General features: G+C 36.6%; 2 protein-coding genes and 1 long non-coding RNA gene across 4 annotated transcripts in view; 2 read left to right on the forward strand and 1 right to left on the reverse strand.

Annotated features, from left to right (window-relative positions):
• Positions 1 to 8805, reverse strand: part of LOC145664283 (salivary alpha-glucosidase-like) — a 138497-nt gene extending 129692 nt beyond the window's left edge. The window contains exon 1 of the mRNA XM_081730820.1: positions 8783 to 8805. The gene's annotated coding sequence lies outside the window, so the exon portion shown is untranslated. The remainder of the gene's footprint in view (positions 1 to 8782) is intronic.
• spas (spastin) overlaps positions 1 to 25557 on the forward strand; it is a 471098-nt gene that overhangs the window by 35827 nt on the left and 409714 nt on the right. The gene's annotated exons all lie outside the window — the stretch shown is intronic.
• Positions 9313 to 25557, forward strand: part of LOC145664284 (uncharacterized) — a 122246-nt gene continuing 106001 nt past the window's right edge. Inside the window, exon 1 of the long non-coding RNA XR_014127350.1 lies at positions 9313 to 9741. This is a non-coding gene — a long non-coding RNA (uncharacterized LOC145664284). The remainder of the gene's footprint in view (positions 9742 to 25557) is intronic.

A 25557-nucleotide genomic window follows, 5' to 3' on the forward strand; every position in this document is an offset into this window, starting at 1 on the left:
TTTTACAAGAACTTGTAACAAAATAGGTTCAGAAAGTCACTATTTTTTTCCCGTGATCTTAACATTGCTCGTGAAAAAGAAAATGTGTGAAACCGCAATATATGGCCTAATGTTTCTTTCTTTGTGAATTATTTCAAACCTCAGATTGTACATATATTTAAATTTAATAGACCTAATAATCCTATTTCACCATTAATGCTGACATACTAAGTCTAAAGAGCACAATCATTGTACTGCTCGCTTTAGTGTGCTTGCTTTTCAGCCTAAAAGTTCTAGTTCAATCCAGGGTACTAGCTATGTTGAATATTTTTCAACATTTTATTATATCTCGTCATGATGGGGACTGTACCAACACTTATTTGAAAAGCTTAAGTAGACTCAAAACAGAACATACCTAACACCAAAATTGAAATTACACCCATTTGCAGGAAACAGGATTACACTCATAATAGTTCATGTTAACTTGTAGTATGCCATTAAAGCATTTCTCAACTTTTGTGGTGTGGTTACTATCAATTCTTCCCAGATAAACGCTAACTTAAGGTCTATTACCACAAAATATTAAATAACAATGAATATCTGACACTTAAATAATTTCTTTCACGAACAACTCAATCATTTTACTGAGCTCCTCTGTGGCTAAACGGTTAGCGTGCGTGTCTTTGGCGTGGGAGATCCAGGTTCGCTTCCCGGTGAGAGCTCATGTGGTGCGGATTCCATGTTAATCAGTAGGTCTCGTCTCATATAGCCTCGCTGCTGAAAGGGACGTTAAATTCAAAATCAACTCAACTTAATCGTTTTATTATGTTTATAAGTAGCATGTCCATCAGTGTCAGGAGAATTTATATAATAATTGACACAACTTCTTACTTAATAGTGTTATTTTAGTGTCATTTTTACTACTAGAGCTTCGAAATTAATTGATATTTAATTGTTTTCAGTTTCGTATAACATACAAGTTTGTTTACATTTTTCTTTTTACTTTCTGCTTAATTCCTTATAACTACGCTTTTTTACAGTGAAATATGTCTTATTCAATGAATACAAGAACTATGAGTACCGGTATTAAAAACATACAATTCGACGGATCTTTACACTGAGAAAAATGAAAATTTAAAATAAAACAAATCTGTTTATTTCCTGAACCAGTAAATGGAAACTCTCCGACATAGATTGCTTCAAATCATTGGTTCATAAGTTGTGAAACAAATGTAATAATAATAATAATAATAATAATAATAATAATAATAATAATAATAATAATAATAATAAATTTAAACGAACGAATGGATTTGGTTCAAAGTGTCTTTAATGAGTTAACAGTTTAAACTTCATTTGAAAAAGAAATCTGAACTAAGATTGGGTAGCTCAGTTAATTTTAATAAGCAGTTGGATGTTTGTACCAACATGTAGTGAAATTTAAACAAACCAGTCGTTCAGAATAGTTTAACTTTGTTTGAAAAAAACATAATCTGAGTTGAATTGGAGAATAGAGTGTTGTGAATAGCTAATGTTTGGACCGAATTTGACTAAGTTCGAAATTAAATAAATTAAGGTCTATATTGTGGTAAAGCTTCGTGATATGCCAAATATCATAGCTACGCCAAATTCATGAAACAGCTATAATCATTTGTAACAACTCCACATCTTATTATTTGCAGTTTCTTATGTTCCCATATAACATACACGTGCAAACCTTTTTTTAAAGACAAATTTAATATTTAGTATACTAAATAACTATAATAATTTTAATAAAGCGTTAAATTTCACTTACTTCCCGTAATCAATTGTAGTTGCGCAAAAACACAGATCTATACGCTTGCAATGGAAAGTACCAGTGACGGCAATTGGGTATGAACACTAAAAAGGGAGACAAAACACTACTAATAGTAAGGGGCATGTAATTAGGTTATAGTGTAAAGCCAAAAAAGTGGGGGCAGAAATTACCTTCACGCCCCTAATCGCCGATGGACAGCACATTTGTTAATAATATTCCTAATTTAAGTGAATTTTAAGACTTTGTTGAGGAATAATTTTAATAGTATTTAATTAGATCTATACGCTTTTATTTGAATCACTTCACTTCAGATTTACAATTAGTTTCAGTATATTTTCATTAACTGTTAATCATCCAACGATGCGTTCAAACGTAGAATATTCACTAATAGTCATTACATTGGCCAAAAACTTAAATTAATTTGTTTACAATTAACTAAATTATTTTTTAAAAAAAACACCAAATTTGTTATATTTAATTTGAACATGTGGTTTGGTCCAGTGATTTGAATCAATCATTTTTTAATTTAAAAGTTGGTTTACACCGATCAAAAGTGTCTGCTTACTGTGTCAAAAGCTTTTCAGTAGACCTTACATTGAATGCTGTAAATTTCTTATATCTTATACACTAACATGAGAGGCGGACATAGGGCATATTGTGAAATTATATACTCAGAAAAAATGTATGTGGCGTACTTAAAAACGTAGGTTACATGTGTAAGTCATGTAGTTTTAGGACTTAACGTACAGCAAATGTATAACTGAAAAAAGTACATTTTATACATAATTTCCGCATACATGTTTCGAATAAACGTACTTTCTGTACGAACGAAAGAACTGTATATAGGTGGTCAGGATCTCACATACCGATATACGCATGTAACATACAACTGGCGTATGTGACATACGTATACGTATGTGATATATGGAAGACTGTTAGATGTCATACATCCTGCAACGGCATGATGTAACATCTAAGCGGGGAAAGTCTGTAGCATATGGATAACGTATACTCCGTGCAGATTTCTGTAGTAAACATAATGATTCCGTATAATTGTACAATATACCGCTGTCCGGATAACGAACTATTCTCAGTGTATTAATTAATAAGAATTTGCGTCTTGTGTAAGAGAATATTAAAAGTTCGAAAAATTATATATATATATATATATATATATATATATATATATATATATATATTACAATAATGAGGAATATCACAGTCGAATCGATAAGTGTTAGTAAACAATACATATATTTAGAAGGTGGATGAAAAACAGAGCTGTAGCTAGAGATTTCGGCGCCAGGGGCGAAAAAGAAGTCGGCGCCCCTACACTCACCTTATCAAGCTTCCTTCCTTTATTTATTTATTTATTTATTTATTTATTTACAAATAAGAGAAACAGCTGTTCTTGTTATGCTACGTTGAATTTTTATCATGCTGCTTGCACAGACTATTGCAACAACTGAAAGTGATCATCTCTATTCTTTTACAAATAAAAGCTGTTTTCAAGAGGCTTATTTTGGACTTTTTGTTAAACTTACCAAATTGCCTTTGCTGTACACAAATCCACTTTGAGAAAAGTTATAAAAATTTACAACTTTTTACGTTTCATACTATATATAAGAAATAAAATTTTAATACGTTAGAAACTATGTGATTTAAAAATGTTCGAAATGGGTAACAGCATCAATTTCCAGTAATAATTGTAAACTTTTGTATTTTATTCTGTATGTGACCACATAAGGAAGATTTTAATTTTGATCGTTTTACGGTCAAAAATATTTTGTGAAATGTAACGGAAACTCTGAAGAGACAGTATTTGCGAATTTCTTAATATTGATCGATGGAGGTAAAGAATATGTTTAATGTTCGTACTTGCAATCCAAAATGTAGTTTGGCTACTACATACACTATGTGATCAAAAGTATCCGGACACCCAAAAAACATACGTTTTTCATATGGTACATTGTGCTGCCACCTACTGCCAGGTACTCATTATCAGCGACCTCAGTAGTCATTAGACATCGTGAGAAAGGAGAATGGAGCGCTCCGCGGAACTCACGGACTTCGAACGTGGTCAGGTGATTGGGTGTCACTTGTGTCAGATGTCTGTACGCGAAATTTCCACACTCCTAACCATCCCTAGGTCCACTGTGTCAGATGTGATAGTGAAGTAGAAACGTGAAGGGACACGTACAGCACAAAAACGTACAGGCCGACCTCGTCTGTTGACTGACAGAGACCGTCGACTGTTGAAGAGAGTCGTAAAGTGTAATAGACAGACATCTATCCAGACCATCACACAGGAAATCCAAACTGCATCAGGATCCACTCCAAGTACTATGACAGTTAGGCGTAAGATGAGAAAACTTGGATTTCATGGTCGAGCGGCTGCTCAAAAGCCACACATCACGCAGGTAAATATCTCGCTTGGTGTAAGGAGCGTAAACATTGGACGATTGAACAGTGGAAAAACGTTGTGTGGAGTGACGAATCACGGTATACAATGTGGCCATCCGATGGCAGGGTGTGGGTATGGCGAATGCCCGGTAAACGTCATCTGTCAGCACGTGTAGTGCCAACAGTAAAATTCGGAGGTGATGATGTTATTGTGTGGTCGTGTTTTTCTTGGAGGGGCTTGCACCCCTTGTTGTTTTGCGTGACACTCTCACAGCGCAGACCTACATTGATGTTTTAAGCACCTTCTTGCTTCCCACTGTTAAAGAGCAATTCGGGGATGGCGATTGCATCTTTCAACACGATCGAGCACCTGTTCATACTGCATGGCCTGTGGCGGAGTGGTTACACAACCACAACATCCCTGTGATGGACTGGCCTGCACAGAGTCCTGACTTGAATCCTATAGAACACCTTTGGGAGTTTTGGAACGCCGACCGTGCCAGGCCTCACCAACCTACATCGATACCTCTCCTCAGTTCAGTACTCCGTGAAGAATGGGCTGCCATTCCCCAAGAAACCTTCCAGCATTGATTGAAAGTATGCCTGCAAGGATGGAAGCTGTTATCAAGGCTAAGGGTGGGCCAACACCATATTGAATTCCAGCAGTACCGATGGAGGACGCCACGAACTTCTAAGTCATTTTCAGCCGGGTGTCCGGATACTTTTGATCACATAGTGTGTGTGTGTGTATTTTGTATGTATGTAGATAAATAAAAAATATCACACAACTAAATACGTAAGCACAAAAAAGAATCCTGGCGATACAAGTAGTTAATGGAGAAATGATCCCAATAAATTTCTTTACATTGGAAGCATTTCATGTCAATGAAATAAAAAAAATAAAATAAAATAAAAAAACACTGGTAGCGATCAGTCTTTGAAAAAGACGAAATTCGTGGAGTAAAGTTCTGACCCATTAAGACCCTATTCTACAACTGTTTCAAATTCAAGAACGTTATTATTCTCCTTGTTTACCTTCATTTTTAATATTCCCCGCGCAAACAACAACTTGTGTGTCTCTTCACTCCTTTCATTTTTCATACCTTTATTCTCACCGTCATGATTAAAACGATTGGTAAGAAAAACGTGATTAACTAACCAAACTCATCATCATCAAAATGCCGAATACGTACGTATTTAAGACTGTGAACGTTTCTGATTTTGAAAACGCTCTTGTTTACACTGTAAGTCATTACTTGGCAGCATGTATGTCACATCGTCATTAAGAAATCATATATAATAGTTTTTTTTTTTTAAAGTAATAAGTAAAAACTTGTTCTAACTCTTATTGAAACATTTGGATTGCGGGCGTAGTGAACAAGAAAATTTTTAACAACTATATTTTCATTTCCAATACTTTCCTTTCTTCTTGCTTCTTCGGCACCCTCTTGCTATTAGCGCCTGGGGCAACCGCCCCGCTGGCCCCCCAACTTAGCTACGACTCTGATGAGAACTATTCTAAATATAAAGCAATCTATTCTACAGTTGCTAAATGGATAAGGGATAACACAAGCACTTATATATTTAAAAATTAGTTGTATTAAAAGATATTTTAACTTCCAAAAACTTCTTATTATGAGCAAATGAACTATCCAATGTAATGTAGCATGGTGCATTAATATCGTCACTGTTAGAACAAATGCTATGCTTCAAAGATTGTGAAAGAAAACAGGAGAGTGAATTTACTGCCGCATTTCATATTAGTAAAGTACAACAATACAATTGATATTGTTTTCATTTGGTTATGTTATATCCCAGATTAAGTGTTAATTCGTTTTCTAAATATAAAATATTAATTATTCTAGATATTCTTTGTAACTTTTAAATAGCTTGTCAAGTCACACTTCGATATTAAAACTTGGTTTGTTTGTACTTGGAGACGGTTGACTTTCCTTCTTTTTGTTGACCCTTTCATTAAGGACTAGATTCTACAAGAGCAGCAGATGTGCTGAGCATATATTACCCAATAGCAGTGCGCGACATAGATGGCCATTTTCCATTGGGCTCGCTCGCGCTCGCGCTCACTTCTCTCAACTGAGCTCGCACTCACTCGGGCTCGCGCTCATCTCTCTGGACTGGGCTCGCGCTCACTCGCGCTCGCGCTCACTTCTCCTAACTGGGCTCGCACTCACTCGGGCTCGCGCTCATCTCTCTGGACTGGGCTCGCGCTCACTCGCGCTCGCGCTCACTTCTCCTAACTGGGCTCGCACTCACTCGGGCTCGCGCTCATCTCTCTGGACTGGGCTCGCACTCACTCGGGCTCGCGCTCACTTCTCCTAACTGGGCTCGCGCTCACTTGAGCTCGCGATCACTTCTCCCAACTGGGCTCGCGCTCACTCGGGCTCGCGATCACTTCTCCCAACTGGGCTCGCGCTCATTCGCACTCGCGCTCATTTCTCTTAATTGGGCTCGCGCTCACTCGCGCTCGCGATCACTTCCCTCAACTGGGCTCGCGCTCACTCGGGCTCGCACTTACTTCTCTCGATTGGGTTCGCGCTCACTGGGGCTCGCGCTCACTAATCTCAAGTGGGCTCGCGCTCACTCGGGCTCGCGCTCAATTATTGAGCCCGAGCCCGGTTGAGCGTGAGTGCCGAGCTCACGAGCGTCGGGCTCGCGAGTTTGGACACCTATGATACAGATACGGACAATGACACGGAGAACCAGTCGTATTAACAAATGCTGAAACAAATCTTCAATTATGCGCTTATTCACCTAAAAATCACCTTCACTAACATGTCTGCTCACTAGGAGCGAATCCCCAGCGTGTACGTTAACATATACTTACGAGAGAATACCTATAACGACGAATGATGTACTCAGATTTTTAGTACAGTTTCAAAAGTTCATTTCCGTAAGCTGTAAAGGCAGTAATTGCTATGCTATCACAAATTGCTATCACAAATTAATTGCAACTTTTGAGTTGCATACACACAAACTACTAGGGAATGAAGAGCATGTACTAACAAAGAGTACACTGGAAAATGAAATAACATGTTATAACAAAAATTAAAATAAGATGATAATCGATACAAATGTAGAGGATGAATAGGGCATGTCCGAACTTCGCCAAGTATGGTGGAAGAAGCTATTTGTTTACTTCTTCTTGACCAACCGCTAAGAACATTTATAAATCCATATGTGGCTTTGTTATACGCAATTAGTACATTCAAATTCACGAACGATGACGAACTGAAGGGTACGAAGGTACAGTTGCAAGTAACAACCATAGTCATAATAATATAGTTCTACTAAACAACGTTGAAAATAGTGGACAATCAGGTTTAAGTAGAAATGACCAAAACTGAATAGTTTGCATCGATCATTCCGAAGAAATTTGGAGTTATACTGAGCATAGTTTGGGGGGGAAGCGAGCATCCCCGGTGGATATACTTCAGCTGACTTCTTTGGGGGGGGAAGAAAATGTGATTGAGGGGGAAATTCCCCCTCATCTCTCCCGGTAATTTGCACCCTACATATATATATATATATATATATATATATATATATATATATATATAGATAGATAGATAAATAATTGGCTTGGGGCAATATAGTGCTAAGCCGCATTTGTAAAAACAAAATCTACCCGTTGCTGTTGACAAATTTGCAAAAATTGAGATTAGATGGCAGTAAATATCGTAAATGGTGTTCTTGCCTTCATTAATTTGTATTGTAGTGCAGTGATAAATTTCGTTGCACAATACGTATAAATGTGGCTTAAAGTTATATTACTCCAAGCCCTTCATATATATATATATATATATATATATATGCAAGTTAGTTGGAAACCTGGGGCCCGTAAAATAGTGTTTCTAATCGAGTCCCACGTCTTGTAAGTCCATTAGGTTATCTTTTCTCTCTCACTTGAAGAAAGAAAACTAATTTTTTAACGGTGACTTCCCTCCGGAGCAGCCTCTACTTTTAATTATGTGTTTGCTGTTTGAAGGCATATTGTCCTGTTACAATACAGTAAATATGAACATTTCTTAATTTAAGTCAAATTTAAGAGTATTAAAACTGAATTTTTGAAATTGTGCGTTGATTATAGCCTGTAATTTGTTAAAACAACACCTATCAAAGAAAATTACAAGTTAATGAAAGGTCAAGCAAGATGTTTGTGAATATGAAACTTACATCATAATATCACTTTGAGTCAAGAAGTTATATATGATAAGCATAATGTGGTTCTAGTTTTCGATTCATCTTTACATTTCTTTAAGTATATAAATGCCAGTTTTTAAATCGCATAACATAACGGAAAAAATAGTAGCTACATTATATAAAATGAGGTAATTTTACGAACTGCGTTAAAACAGGAAATACAATTATGTTAAAATATTGAGGTAGTTTGGAATCTCTTGCCTGTCAGATGTCAATTAACAGATTAATAATTTCCTTCTATAACAAGCAAGACTTTATTTTACATGAATTAAAGACCAAAATATAAATTCAGATTATGCTCTTTCGCAGGAGACAAATCCGACAAGCTTGGAGCCTTATATAAATGACAGCGAGTTGGTACAAATGAAAAATACAACTTACGGTATAAATGTTAATTTTCGACCCATGTTGTGTAGATGCTGGTCGATTACTCGACGAGATGCTGCTTGGTTGCTCAGATGATCCTTGGTCCTCTCCCTTACCTTTTTATATTGTATAAATTTCGTCAGTCAGACCCTGAGGTTCTCCATAACAGCCTTGTTTGTTCACTTAATTACCTTTTACGCTGCGTGACTGCCGGAGAACCTCATTAGTCCACGATAAGTGTGACTGTTTATCCAAAATTCTTTTGTAACCTAATTTAAGTACACATACATTTTTTACATATAATTACTAGAAAACAATGCTAGTTATTTCACAACTTTTTTGATATATTCCTTTTTGCAATATGTTGAGCTTTTTTTTTTCTCAACTCATGTCATAGTTCCATTACAGTCCCCCACTGATGAGGAACTGTTCCTGAACATCACCGTAGTGTGTGTCACTCCTTTTTTTTCCCTCAACTCATGTCATAGTTTCATTACACAACTGTAGTTGAAAAAAAAAGAAGAAGTGACACACACTACGGTGATGTTCAGCAACAGTTCCTCATCAGTGGGGGACTGTATTGAAACTATGACATGAGTTGAAAAAAAAAAAGTTAGCTCAACATATTGCAAAAAGGAATATATCAAAAAAGTTTAGTGAAATAACTAGCATTGTTTTCTAGTAATTATATGTAAAAAATGTATGTGTACTTAAATTAGGTTACAAAAGAATTTTTGAATAAACAGTCACACTTATCGTGGACTAATGAGGTTCTCCGGCAGTCACGTAGCGTAAAAAGTAATTAAGTGAACAAACAAGGCTGTTATGGAGAACCTCAGGGTCTGACTGACGAAATTTATACAATATAAAAAGGTAAGGGAGAGGACCAAGGATCATCTCAGCAACCAACCAGCATCTCGTCGAGTAATCGACCAGCATCTACACAACATGGGTCGAAAATTAACATTTATACCGTAAGTTGTATTTTTCATTAGTACCAAAACGCTGTCATTTATATAAGGCTCCAAGCTTGTCGAATTGGTCTCCTGCGAAAGAGCATAAATTGAATTTGTATTTGGTCTTTAATTCATGTAAAATAAAGTCTTGCTTGTTGTAGAAAAAAATTATTAATCTGTTAATTGACATCTGACAGGCAAGAGATCCCTAACTACCTTACTATTTAAACAATTATGTCAATTGACGAAGCTATCGTAAAATTTAGTATGTTTTGCGTTCTTTTTTTTTTTTTTTTTTTTTTTTTTTTGCAATTAGTATACGATACCTCATTTGTCCGGAAGACGAGAATACATACCACTTAATCACATTAAATCAATATGAATATAAATGCCTGGTAACCCTTAGCTGTTTCGTTAGGTATGTGCTAAACTTCACTGTAATATGATCTGATAAATCCGTATGAAAATATTGTGACAAACAACACCAAAATCGAGTAGTGGCAAACTGAATGCTATCGTTTCAGAGTAGATTTCGAAAAAATAAAATAAATAAATAAATAAAAAATAAAAAGACTTTAAAGGAAGGAAGTGTGGATGTATGTATGTATGTATGTATGTATGTATGTATGTATATACAGGGTATCCAATATACAATGCAACGCGGAGTTTGGAATAGTAGAACTTTTGAACCTGAAGTGATACACGAATAATGGTTATACCAAAATGAAGCCTTGTTCATGTATATACTTTTAAACTAGGAAGCATAGATTGAAGTACACTAGGAACCACACAGTGTTGCTACATGTAACCCAAGGTGTAAATCAATTTTTTTTGCAAAATATGTTAATTGAATCATAACTTATACGTATGGATGTTCTGTCGTTAATTTTCAGTTTGTTTAGTTGGAGTAGCTTGAAAAGTATGGAGCAGAAAAAAGATTTTTTTTTTTCATTTCCACCGATAACTAATCGGATGAGGCCCCTGTAAGGGGTTACTAGGGAAATCGTATTTTTCATAAAATAACACACTGAATTGGCAACTGCTGATGTTTCAATGCATCAAAAGGTGTGTTAAGGATCTGTCTACGTTATTCAATTCCTGAAAACAATGAAAAACAAACTTTGAAATTATCATGATAAAACGTTTACTTACATGCACCCGGTAACACTGCTACTATCAGAAATGAGTTACCAGCTCTACAGCGGATGCTGGGAGTGTCCTCTGTTTTGATTCAAACACTGGTTCACACGTTTCACCAAGTTGGCAACAACTTTACGAAGATTAGAAGTGTTATAGTTCTCAATGGCACCGCGAATGTTCGTTTCCAGGTCTTGAATAGTTCGAGATTTGTTCTTGTATGCCTCTTGCTTTAAATAGCCCCATAGAAATGAATAGCAGTGTTGCCGGATGCATATAAGTAAAAACAAATTTCATTATAATTTCAAAGTTTGTTTTTCATTGTTTTCAGGAATCGCATAATGTAATTAGATCCTTAACACACCTTTTGATGCACTGAAACATCAGTAAAGTTGCCAATTCAGAGTGTTAATTTATGAAAACTACGATTTCCCTAGTTACCCCTTACAGAGGCCTCATCCGATTAGTTATCGGTGGAAATGAAAAATTCTTTTTTCTGCTCCATACTTTCCAAGCTACTCCAACTAAACAAACTGAAAATTAACGAAGAACATCCAAACATATGAGTTATGTGTCAATTTACATGTTTTGCAAAAAAAAAAAAAAAAAAAAAAAAAAAAAAAAAACACCTTTGGTTACATCTGGCAAAACTGTTTGGTTTCTAGTGTACTTCAATCGTTGCTTCCTAGTTTAAAAATATATGCATGAACAAAGCTTCACTTTGGTATAACCATTATTCGTGTATTACTTCAGGTTCAAAAGTTCTATCCCAAACTCCGGGTTGCATTGTATATTGGACACCCTGTATATTTCTCCTTCTGGTCTATTTAAGTGTCCCTTGCTTTCAAATTTTCTAAAATATAAATATAATATTGCTTCAGTTTTTTGAAAATAAATATTAAAATTACATAGTGCAGTAATTAAATTTCGCGTAAAATACATTTAAAGATCTCAAGAAGAATTCAGTAAAATTAACTTGCTAAAACTGTCGTTTTTTTTTTTTTGTTGTTTTTTTTAAGAATAAATAAAATGTTTCGTAATATAAATTAATAAGCTAAGAAAAAAATATGTTACATGTATTTAACACTATTAAGAGCTACTCTTGTTTGTTGAGATTTAAAGAACCTACAATTAAAATAATACATATTTCGCTCGACTTTTCTATGAACGTAAGCTTCACATTAGTAGCTATATATACATTTCTTACCTTGTAGGGTCAAGAAGTTTCCTTACTCTATGATCTATTAGAAAAAGAAAATGGTCATGGAATTTGCAAAACAAAAACAAATGCCAGCCTCAAACACCACTAATAATAAGTATGAAAAAATGGGATTTCCATTCCCAAAGATGTTTCGACAATGAGATCACAGGTCTGATGTCAAACATTCGTCGAGTGGATAAATATAATACACTTCAGATAGTACAGAATGCACTTTTCCTTCATTTTCGTTTGCATAGCGGTTAAAATCTTGCAGGTCGTTATAATCTGGACTTGGAATACATTTCTTATATTTTATTCCTGAAGCAAACACCTGTTTAATGTCGGTCTGCAACATAAGCTCAGCTATACACTACCGTATGTTTACGCGCGTAAACTAACGATGTGAGTTTATGCGCGTCATGCAGTTCATGCATTGTGCATGAATTTACGCATATAAGCTGAGGAAAGCAGTTGCAGAATGGATCGATCGAAAGCAAAGTTTTAAGGGCGGGTACTACCAATGTTATATTGTTGAGAAAAATAATAAAGAAAAGACGCTAAAGAAATAGGTATGTTTGGACAAGGAATAGGATTTTAATATTAGACAAGGAAGGATAATCCAACTTTCACTGATTATATCAAATTTTTATTTAGATTGTGATGGCTCAGTAGTAGAAGGTTCATCTCTGGTGCGTGAGGTATCTGGTTCGATCGCAGCTCGTATCAAATGGGCAGGGGTGTAGCCAGCAGGTTTGTGTAGGGGGGTCCGTCGTTTTTGAGGGGGGCAGCTACAATGTACAAAGCCAAAAAAATGTGTTGCTGCTAGTGTTTTTGAGGCCTGAAAGAAAGGAAAATTTTGGTTTCCTTCTGGAAAACTAAAAATACTATTTTAGCTTCTTCTTCTTCTTCTTCTTCTTCTTCTTCTTCTTATTATTATTATTATTATTATTATTATTATTATTATTATCCATAAATTATATTCAAGATAGTTTTTATTATGCTAAATCAAGAACTACTGTCCGGGACCAAACGCTATACTTTTGTGCATAACTATAAAGGTAACCAAGAAAGTTCTGTCCCTTTTCGTGGATGTCTGTGTTCAATTGGACCTCACACCGTGAGTTGAATGCGAGTGGAGATAAGGCGAAGGTCAATTGTTGGTGTGTATATCCAACCATACTACCTGGTTGTGGCAATTCAGATACACCGTAAAGACAGAGGGAACGGCTTGGGTACAAAACCTCGCAGCCAGAACCTCGCGGACCAAAACCTCGCCTCCCAAAACCTCGCGGCCCAAAATCTAGCCGGGCCGAAACCTCGCCTGGCCAAGACCTCGCCGCCCAAAACCTCGCGGGACAAAATCTCGCCGGGCCAAAACCCCGCCTGGCCAAAACCTCGCGGCCAGAAACTCGCGGCCCAAAATCTCGCCGGGCCGAAACTTTGCCTGGCCAAAACCTCGCCGCCCAAAACCTCGCGGGGCCAAAACCTCGCCTGGCCAAAACCTCGCCACCCAAAACCTCGCGGGCCAAAATCTCGCCGGGCCAAAACCTCGCGTCCCAAAATATCGCCATACCCAAAATCTCACCTAACCAAAACCTGGTTGTAATGATCGCGCGACACAGAATCTCGCCTGGTCTAAATTAAGCGAGACGTAGTGTCGCCTGGGAAGAAATGTTGTCAGGATAAAACCTCTTCAGGACGGTTTCTTCAATGTAGAATGTTCTATCGCCAGATTTACAAAACTTATTAGGTTTTGAAACTTGACATTTTGTATAAATCTTCTTGCTCCACAAGGGCACTAGCTCCAGATAAGACAATATTTTGCGAAATGCATGCCCTAAGGAGGAATGGAATGGAATGCCTTGAATGAATTTTGCCGTTCTCCAGATCTAAAAAAACTACTAAGCATAGAACCTTTACGTTTTGGTACAAATCTTCTCCTTGTACCATAAGAAGGTATGTTGCAAAATACTCCTCGTAAGGGAGTGTTGAAGTTTGGATAATTCTTGAACGTTGGCTTGATCTCAGGACCCACGAGGTTTTGGCGGCGAGGTTTTGTCCACGCGATGTTTTGGGTGGCCCCGTGTCATTTTCCTGTTTCACTTTTTATTATGTTTATTTGTCTCCAACCGTTTTCTGTTGGACTTCGCTTATCAAAATATTTCTAAAACTGGTTTACTGGTCCCAAAATCTAAAATTCAGAGTGGGGGTGGGGCGACTGCCCTCCTGCCCCACTGGCACCTCTGTCTAGCGGCTGCAATATGAAGCTATTCCACGCCCTTTCATATGGTTTTAGTTATATTTACTTCGGACTCTTGACTGCGAAGACATTAGGTTTTTAAATAAAATTAATTTGCTGAGCAAAATTGAACTTTATTGAAAATGAACTTGGATTCATTGTCCTCTGAACGTCCTAAATATTACTTTACTTCAATAAATTATTGACTTAAAAACAACCAATTACATAGGCTTGCAGAAAATATTCTAAAGTTAGCACAACATGAAGTGTCCTTCAAACATTACTTTTGAAGCAATGGTTTTAAATGCAGGTACTATCAATGTTGTGTTGTTGAGAAAAAGAATAAAGAAATAGACATATTTGGACAAAGAAGTGGCTAATATTTAACAAGGCAAGAAAGAATAATCCATCTCTCACTGATTATATCAAAACTTTATTTAGATCGCGGTGAGTCAGTAGTAGAGGGATCATCTCTTGCGAGTGGAGTCTCTGGTTCGATCCCAGCTTGTGCAAAATGGGTTTTGTGGTTGACAAACACCGCGTGCGTGAGTTTTCTCGGATTGTCCCGTTTCCTCCTATTATTTTTACATTCCTCCTCTTTAGTGATGAGCGCAAGAGTCTTTGTCTTGCAGTTTTTACAAGAGTCTTCACCAAGACCAAAACCAGGAATCCCGATGCAAGACGAAGACCAAGACCAAGATCAAGTGTGCCAGTGCAAGACCAAGACCACCTGGGTCTTGGTCTTAGTCTTGCATTTGCTCATCACTACTCCTCTTCGTTCATGTCATCGTCGCCCTCTTCTGTACCCTACACAGTAGCCTATAAGCGTGGAACGTAAAATTCGAAGATTTAATTTTCTTTTATTTAGAACATACAATGTAACAAGACTAATTAACATATGTAATTTTTATACTTGCGAAAGTCTTCTATTCTGTACTTTCCTCCTGGAGATGTATTTTGGCGAATAATCTTCGCAAGAAATACTCAAAGTTTACATAGAAAAAATAAAACTGGGAGTAGGCGGCTTCAGCCTTTAATCAGGGGTTACTTTCCACCGGTCCAAAATATAGCTTAGAGAGGAAATTATTACTACTGGCACCTCCTACTTTCTAATTTTAGGTAAATATCCTATAAAGGTAGATGCTGGAATTAATTTCTTGTCGGAAAATAAATTGCGAACAATGGCGGATCCGCTTCATTCGCTTCACTCAGTAAGGCTTAGCTTTTTCTTTCTTTCTTTTCTTTTTTCTTTTTTTTTTGTTTGTTTGTTTGTTTGTTTTTAATCGCTGGACGTTTTGGGGGGCTTGAAGCTTACACACATAGGACTTACTAACATTATTTTTTAAAAAAAGAAATCCTGAAATTTGGCTAGGCTTCAGCCTGAAATCCCCAAACCTCGTAAACCTTCCAATGATTACGGTTGGATGATATTCTTGGGCACAAAGAGCTACCAAGGGAAATCAGTTCACGGGGATTTTTTTTTCGTTCCTGAGTTGACATTTTTGTTGGATATATGCTAAAAAAAAAATCAGAATGTGGTTCCTGTGCCGGTCCAGAAAATACACAATTTTCTTTACAAATATCGATAAATCATACTAAGTACTGATACCAGTACCATGATTCTAATATCAATATTTGTAGATTTCATGCAGTTTTGTGTAGGAAGTGAAATGTATAAATACTGAAGGGAAAACATTGCACAAAAACATTATGTTCCTATGTTCAACATATTTTTTGTATGTGGTGCAAAGTATCCTGACCTATGATGTTACTTTGCACCAAGGTTTATATTATAGTAATCACGGTCATCGTGAATGCTTACAAATGCACTTGCACGAATGTTTTCCTTATATATCTAGCTATTATATGTTTAAAATATAATGTTCTAAATCATTACGTTTATAAGTTACATGCGATTTTCTTTAAAATTCATTACATCTGCTGCAAAGTAACCCCGTCTTACGGTACTGGATGATCTTTGTCTTAAACAATATCACCTACTCACGAAGCTGTATACATTTCTTGGAAAAGCAATCAGAACGAACATAATGTTTCTGTGCATTCACTTTACGGTACCCAAAGAAAACCTTTTATCTGCAGGTATAACGCCTACAGGTAATCTATTATTGAAATCTAGGCCCTGATCTAGGACGGGCTCCTGGGAGGGAGGGGCAGTGAAAGATTTCTGCGATGGTCTGCCAGTGGGGAGCGGCGAATGACCCTTCGTCCCGTGCTGCAGAGATTTCTTTGAATTTAGTGCAGGTGTCTTCTGTGGTGCGTATTGTATTCAAATTTTAAAAAGTGGATCAAAGAATTTTCCACATAAGAAATATATACCATATAGGCCTATTACAAAGAGTATTATTGCTGGAATTTTAAACGAAATTTACTAAACTAATTTCGTGCAAATTACTAACTCAATCCTTTATATAAATTTTATATCTCTCTTTATTGTTAATAATTATAAGAAACAATATGTTGAAAGTTACTGTTCAAAATAACACTTTTTTGAACCTCGTCACCGTTATCACTCTTACAATTTTCTCTACGAGACGAGAAATTTTTCGAGTCTCGTGAGCAACACTAGTTCATCCAAGTCTTAGATTTCAAACATCATTTCAGTGCTAAATGATCCGTATATAAAACCTATAAATTATAAAAGTAATTATACGATCACAATGAAGAGCATATAGAAATGCCTAAGATATTCAAATCATTACACAATATACTCCAATAAGAAATATGGTTTAAATATTGTTAAATTACATCCTTCTTAGACTTGTCTCCTGAAGCAGAAGGATTCTGAGAACTATTAGATAAGGGAATACATTTTGTACTTAAATTTACAAAACGAGACGAGAAGTGAATCCTCGAGAATCCAGACAAGAAAGAAGTTTTCGAGAATTTATACAAGACGAGACAAGACTTAGGGTTCAGGAGAAGTGGTGTAATCACCAGTGGGAACTGGCAAGTCATCTAATTTAGATTCCAAATTAATATAGAGGTTTCCCTTTCATAAACCTCGTTAAACTTAATCAGTCAACTAAGCTTTATTAAGCTGAACGAATGTAACTTATGCGTCCACATGTAAACGTTTATTTACAGATATTTCTCTCGAAGATGGTTTGAATTATGTTGTCCAAATTTAGCGCTATCATAATGATCGTGTATCTGGTTTCAAAATTAACTAGATAAAAGGCCCATTTAAGGGCTGTATGTCAACTTGACATCGAACAACTTGCACCAAATTTACTTAAAGCTGGCCATTTTTCACTTCCATTCTTGGCAATTTGCCGAACAGGTAATTTTGTCACCGAAAATTTTGTCACAGTAATTTCGTCAGTGGTAGTTTTTTCACCAAAATATTAGCATATAGGTAATTTCGTCACCGGAAAATTTTACACAGTAATTTTGTCATCGGTAAATTTATCACCACAGCATTAGCATATAGGAAACTTTGTCACGAATTTTTTTCCCCTTTGTTGAACTAGGTATAAACAAAGTAAACGACCAAAACAGCTTATTTATCTTAATCAAACTTGGAAAATAATTTAGTTGGTGTTATATTGTCATTTTGAATTTATTCCTACATCCATATTAATATATGTATCTGTATACGAAAAACAACGTATCAGTCTCGGTCTTGTTTCGATCAATATTTGCAGCTCCTCCCTGACAAAGCGGTTAGCGTACGTACCTTTGGCGTGGTAGACCCGGGTTCGTTTCCTTGCAGGTTATGTGCTTCGGATCCCACGTTAAGCTATAGTTCGCATCTGATGTGGCCCCGCTGATATAGTCGCAAGAGCCTGAGCAACAGGAAATTTGTTTGAGATATCCTCGGTACCGAAAACCAACATTAAACCCCAATAAATAAATTCCAACACTTTGCATTACATTATACTTAAATAGCCAGAGCACATGTCTTTGAAGCATGGGGTTCCAGGTTTGAATCTTGGTGGGAGATCATTAAGAAGTTTCAACTCATAACGGTAGCTTACATTCCATCTTAAACCGTACGGCGACATCTCGTACAGCTTTGATGTTGAAAAGGGACGCTAGATTCCAAGCCAACCAACTATGCAATTTATATTTTGATATTTTAACAAATACTCTGGTTTAATCTGATAGTTTTCCTTTTCCCATGATCTTGCCTTATACTGAAATTCTAATCTCTACCAATCGCTGCTCTGTTGAGTGAGCTGTCGGCTCGACTCGATAGTGAATGAGCTGTAAGCCGACCCGCTCGAGCCGTTCAGAACCCTAAACCCGAGCCGAGCAGTTTTGAACTTGTTTGGCCGGCGCTCTCTAACTTGTAACGATTTTTGGTTCGAGCCCAAATACTTGCTCCTCCAGAAATCAGACCCAGAACCACGTGAATAATGCCTTCCCTCCTAGACTTCACGACTACCGAAGTCAACAGTCAACTCGCTTTTAGTATTTAGATACAAATCGCCTATCTTTCATGTATATACACGGTGTTGTAATAATAATAATAATAATAATAATAATAATAATAATAATAATAATAATAATAATAATAATAATAATAATAATAATAATAATAATAATAATTTGTAGTAGCAGTAAGTATCATTGATAATAATTATATTGTCAATGTAGGATATCTGAAGAAAGTATTTGAAACTACACACAACATTGGGCTCGATTTGGCTCGACTCGACTCAAATTCGAGTCGAGTTTAGAGCCGAGTTGGAGGAAATTTTTCGATCCGAGTTTTCGAGTCGAGCTCAAATATGCCTGTTTCGAGCCGAGTTGAGTTTCAATGAAAACTCGCTAGAACTCGCTCGTGCCCATTCTTAACTGTCTCTCGTTCACGGTTTTGTTTAGGACTCTCAAGTAAGGCTCGATCGATATGTTGTATCTCGGTCTAGTTTCGATTTACTAAAGTCTGTCTCGTCTGGAAATTTAAAGAGGAGAAACATGATACTTAGAGTAATCTCGGTCTCGGCATCACTATTAGAATATGTTACGTATGTTCAAGTTTAATTCTAGAACGCTTGGAGCAATTTCAACGAAGTTTGATACACATATGACATACAATCACAATAATATTGTAGGGCAAGATATCTCCGGTCTCCCTAGCGGTGGATAGAAGGGTGACGTATAAATAATTGAGAACGACCTACATTCATGTCGAATACACATTTTTAGAGTCGCTATACTGATTGTTGAGAGTCCAGATGACATTTAAGCTCAAGTTTAGTCTAATAGAACAATAGATCTCCGTAGAACCTTATGCTAACTGTTAGAAATGAATAGAACTATTGAACCTACCAGAAATTTTGAAAACAAATAAATTGCACGTCAAATATACATTTCAAATATTTGAATAAACTTTTATTCTTCCGTGTATACAGTTCAAAGACTAAACCATATTCGATTACCGATTAAAGAAAGAAAAAAAAAAAAAAAAAAAACGAAAAAAAAATCATAATTTAACGTCAAACCATTAAGGTCTTTCGGCTGAAGGAGGTGAGTGATTAATGAAAGTGAATGATGATGAAAAATTAAACTTTGTGCTCTCCTACTCTGAATCAAACCTGGAACCACGTACAACAAAGGAAATACGCGCTAGTCACTACACTAGCAGAGAAATTGCTTATTGCACTCTTTCGAGTACAAAGGCTATATGACACGGTGACCTTCAATTTAAGGTAGAACCATAAGCACCGCAATACGATCAAATTTCAAAGCTCTCCTCATCAGGACTCCAACCCAGGACACGGTGTAAGGAAGGCGCAAGTGCATGATTGTAAATATTTTGCCGTAATTTAAATGTGTTATACGGAGTATTCATATAGTTTTTGGCCAAGAAGAAGAAAAGAAAAGTTGTAAGCTGTTGTAGTTTTATTCATTGCTTATAGCATTGTTTCAAATTCTTTAGAAATAAATAAATAATAATAAAAATAAAAAACTTCCACTGAAATCTAGTTACATAAATCTAGTTTCATACTATCCTTCGATATGGACAACAAACCCATGTGCAAAAATCCTGCTGCTCTGTAACAATAGATAGCAATTTCCAAGAATTGTCTCACTTCCCTCTATGCTCTGTACTTTCAACCATAAAATAAAGCATCATATGATCTCTGCATCTTTCGGAATGATGGGAAAATTTTGAAAACGCTACGTCTCATTCAGAGCTTACGAAGCAGAGATGGGTATTTTTGCTAACTCTCACTCACACTCACCTACCAAAATCTTCCTTTTCAATGCTGCACATGGAATGCGTTTCTTATGTTCTTGTCTCTGAAGCAAATGAGTCCACGTAAGCGCGAAGCGAGTGCAAGCTCGCGATCACACTCACTTCTCTCAACTGTGATCGCGCTCACTTGGGCTCGCGATCACACTCACTTCTCTCAACTGTGATCGCGCTCACTTGGGCTCGCGCTCAGTAATCTTAACTGCACTCGCGCTCGGTCGCACTCGCGCTCACTTCTCTCTACTGGACTCGCGCTCACTCGCGCTCGCGCTCAGTTTTCCCAACAGAGCTCGCGCTCACTTGGGCTCGCGCTCACTTTTTTCAACTGGGCTCGCGCTCACTTGAGCTCGCGCTCATTTTTTTCAACTGGGCTCGCGCTCACTCGGGCTCACGCTCACTAATCTCAAGTGGGCTCGCGCTCACTCGGGCTCGCGCTCACTTTTTTCAACTGGGCTCGCGCTCACTCGGGCTCGCGCTCACTAATCTCAAGTGGGCTCGCGCTCACTCGGGCTCACGCTCATTAATCTCAAGTGGGCTCGCGCTCACTCGGGCTCGCACTCACTTTTTTCAACTGGGCTCGCGCTCAATTATTGAGCGCGAGCCCGGTTGAGTGCGAGTGCCGAGCTCACGAGCGCCGGGCTCGCGAGTTTGGACACCTATGGTGCGCGAATTAGGTTGTGTATATTTGAAGGGGGATAAAATAGTTCCTAACAGGAGATAGTTGATTGCTTTGTGAGGGACCAATGTTTCAATTTGTTGCTTTTGGAAGGGATTAAAACAAAATAGAAGGAAATTTCGTTCCTGGATTCGCACCCTGCCCTAAAGGCATGAGTGGCACAAGCTGGATGGTAGGCCCTGGTTCCATGAAATATGTTACGCCACAGAGGGTAGATTTATTTATTTATTTATTCGAGAAATCTAACAAATTTAGTGAGAAAATTTATTAAATTGAATTACTGCTTTCGCAAAATCATGGATTTAGCTTTTGTTTTTCTTTCTTTCTTTCTTTTTTTTTTAAATCTGTCTGATTTAACTTTGTTAAAACATTCTATGGGAATTTTCACATTCCGATACTATGAAAAGAAATAAAAAGTACTCCTACATTGAATATCACTTGCTAGTCCAAATATTTCTATTGTTTTGTTCTTTCTTTTTATTCGTTTCCTTAATAGCATAATGTTTATAGGACCTGTATTTAAAACATAGATCTGTCCTGTTCAAACAACTTGAGCAAACTGGAAAACGACCGCGGGCTGAAACAACAGGCAAAAGGAAGAGCGAAAACTGACCGCTTCTTTTTCTTCTTCTTTTACGCGCCTATTTTTACGCTAGGTGTATGGGCCAACTTACGGACCGAAATTTACGACATCATTTTACGGACCGAAAATGCGCGCTGAAAATACGCTAGTGTATGTTGGCCTTAAGTGTTCGTAAAATCTTGATGAGAACACATTTCATGGGTTATCACGTTTCACTTCCATATATTACTTAGGTATTTGTATTATATTCAGACCTAAATTCCCCATTTATTACTCAAAGAGATTATACTCTACAAAAGCAACTTCTGTTTTTTGTTTTTTTTATGAATGTTTCTTCTGTGATTGTTTAGTTTATCATTATTGTTATGCAGTTGCAATCAAAGGAAAATTCTAAATATTGTTTTGTTTTAATAGTGTTTACTATTGATAAAATACATTGAAATGCCGTACTGCTTGGAGGGAGTATCGTACAGACCCGACGAGAGGCATTTATTGAAATCAGAAGTATCTTTAGTATCTATTTATGTATAAATGGGTCAGAGCCAAAGTGGACTCAAATAATTCGTATCTTTATTCACTTTTTTTTTTTTTTTACTGATATGCAAATTAAGTCGTTGCATTTCTTTAACTTGGACTAATAAAAATCTTAGTGAACTAACTTGGACTAAATTAGTTCTTCTTTACTCTGCAGTATTTTGAAATTGTCCATATGTAATTCTGTATAATGGTTTCACTTGTGCAACTGATCTTTTTGTTCTTCTGAAATGCAGGCATCGGAGCGAGTCCCTTTTTCATCTAAAAGTATCTTTTTTTGGCCAAGTCTCTATCAGTCTCTATTTTTGAAACATTAGTCTAAGTCTTTTTCTTTTATCCTTACTTAATCATATTGTTTGAATTGTGGCCAATATACTAGAAAATGTCACTAATTAAATAAAAGAAAATAATAATGATGATGAATAGAAAATGACATAAATACAAGGTAATAAATATAGTCAGTGTGTGTGTGTTTGTATGAGAGGTTGGAGGGATTTCTGTCTCCCTAGAGGGAGGTTGCCAGGGAGACCCTTCCGTGTTTGTCTTATCTTTTTTTTTTTTTTTTTTTTTTTTTTAACTACAAGGGAATTTGCAACAGGTTACCACCTCTCTTTATTCAACAGGATTCCCATTGACCTGGTAAACCAGGAAAATAAGGGAATTAATCTAACTCAGAAGTCATAGAATTTGATCACAGTCCAGCCAACCTTTAAAAACCTGGAAAAGTAAAAGAATTTAAGTATGGATTTATACTTCTCACATCCTGTTTCTGAACCTTTATTTCTCTACAATATCTTTTTTTTGTTTTGTTTTGTTTTGTTTTGTTTAACATTCCGACTTAAAAATAATGTTACGGCTTAACGACTGTATAAATGTTCATGCAGAGTCAACTCGTATCAAAAAAATCCTCTGACAGAGAAAAAGACTCAGATGTCTTGTAGAACCTTAAACAGTATTTTGATTGTGAAAGATGCCTAAGTTTTATGACAACAAGCCTCGTCTCGTTCCAATTTCTAAAAGATGATTACCTTGGGTCAAAATGATCATAAGCATTACCAACAGTTTCTGGAAGAACAGCGACTAGCCCAGGAAAGAAGTGCCACACTTAGAGAAGAGAAAGAGAATTTGAAAAAAAAAAAAATAAATAAAACAGAAGAGCAAAAACTGGAAAATGCAAGAAGTGCTAAGAAGAACAGAAGAAATAGAAAACCAGCTTAATGAAAGGAAGATAAAGTATAGTGAGACCAAAGAATCAGCAAATTCTGTGCTTGGTGAAGCCATAGACTTCGGAAGGCCCTTAAAAGAGGAGACCTGAAGAAGGCACAAGTCGCTCAAGGGATATTGGAAGGTGTCATGTCATTGAAAGGAGAGGAATGCAAAGAGCACAAGAACATTCAAGCTCTTCAGAAAAAGTGTTGAAAAGAAGAGAATGCTCCTGAGATGTCAAATCATAATGATGTTATTGTATCTTTGAAAAAAGCCAATTTCCATCTAGGACCAGAAATAAAAGCTTTGTTCTGTTGAAGACTACAGCTGAGTTGTCCCTCAGCTTTCTTTATATATGTTCGAAAATTAAAAATTTCTTTAATCATTTGTAAAGATTGGAAAATAGATAAATATATTTTTTATTTCTGGTCTTAACTGGCATCTTGGTAGAGGTAAATCACTGTAAAAAATGTTACATTTTCTAACTTATGACTGAAAGTCGATTTGTGAAGATCCTTATCAGAGACGGGCTGGTGTACAAAAAGTCTCCAAAGTAGCTATTTTCAATGCCATTAGACGCTGCAATGCCTGGAAATGACTCTTGCCAATTATATTAAAAAGCATGTAAAGATCAATACAACTTATTTTTATCAGGAGTCCTTCGTGAGCGAATCGGCAGACGTATCGCATTTGTGGCCAGTTAGTCCCGGTTTCGAGTTCAAATGGAGGACAATTTCTCTCGGATGTAAGCCGAGAAGCGGTTTGGATTCCGCTTTAAGATTATGTGACCCCTTCCAGCATAACCTGGTTGTTCTGTTGCATAATAACACCAAGGGAAAACAAACTGCCAAATTATTTAAACAAACAAATAAAAAGATTTAAACACAAAAACGGGTTTAAACAAAAAAAAAAAAAAAGTTTTTTTTTTAAAAGTTAAAAAAATGTTTTTGCCAACCCTGGTGTTCGACGAGGGCGTGAAAGTATCGCATTAAAGTCCTGATAGTCGTTCGGATCCATCTAAGCGGAGCTTGTTATAATAGCGCCGAAAAGGGACGATTAATCGCTCTTTTCTGTGTAAATCCCATAATCATTCTTTCGTAGACAGCGTACAAAATATAATGGTAAAACTCAAGAAAGCGTTGATTTCTTGCTCTTGTATTTCGGCCTCCTTTGATTATTATTGGTACTAAATTCCTGTAAGTATTTACTTCACTATTTGTGTGGATTTGAATTTCCTGACAACTATGTTGTACATCCACTGATTTTAATTCTGGTATAAATTTGCATTGAATTAATAACGTAGGATTTGTTTTCTCATTGGGCGTAATTAGAATAATATCTGGCATCTAGATCATGCTAATTATAGACTACTAAGGATATAGATAAAACTTACATACAAGTATCAAACTGAATAAAGTTTATTGAGTTAATTTTCTTAATGTCAAGATTTTCTCTGCTTCAGGTTTTGAAAAGCCGTTAGTGTAAGATGATATATTCAGTCATTTGAAGTGCATAATAGAGGAAGGTTGGTGCTTTCCAGTGATAATAGAACAGCAAATTAGACTAAGGTGAAGTTTAGTAGTTGCATAATGTAGAAAAATATCTGTGTGTTCTTAGCTGTCCCTCTAGAAATGCTAATGAGGTGAAGAGATGCATTTCTTCCTTCTGAGAGAAGAGTCCTTTATTCGCATTCAGAATTTCTCTTGACTTCTGCTTTTGCATTTCCCTCAACTCCAGATGTGTTGGCTGTTGGGCTCTGAAGATCTAACTTCCTTGAGGAACCAGCCCTCCTTTCCTCTAGCCCTCTCCTCCGTTTCCTCTCTCCGGCACCCTTTGACATTGCAGATCGATAACTAAAACCAGTTTCACCAGAGAGGCTGCTTCAAAATCTGCTCGAGCTAGTCAGTCAGCACTTTGTCGACATCGCGTTCCCTTTTTTTTTTTTTTAGATTTCGCGATACGCTCACTATTTGTAATTTGCTAGAAAGAAAAAAGTTCGCTTTTTTAAAACTTCTTGGGGGCTGGAGAAAATTTA

The sequence above is a fragment of the Thermobia domestica genome, chromosome 11 (assembly GCF_964235325.1).
Source record: "Thermobia domestica chromosome 11, izTheDome1.hap1.1, whole genome shotgun sequence".
Classification (NCBI taxonomy): Eukaryota; Metazoa; Arthropoda; class Insecta; order Zygentoma; family Lepismatidae; genus Thermobia; species Thermobia domestica.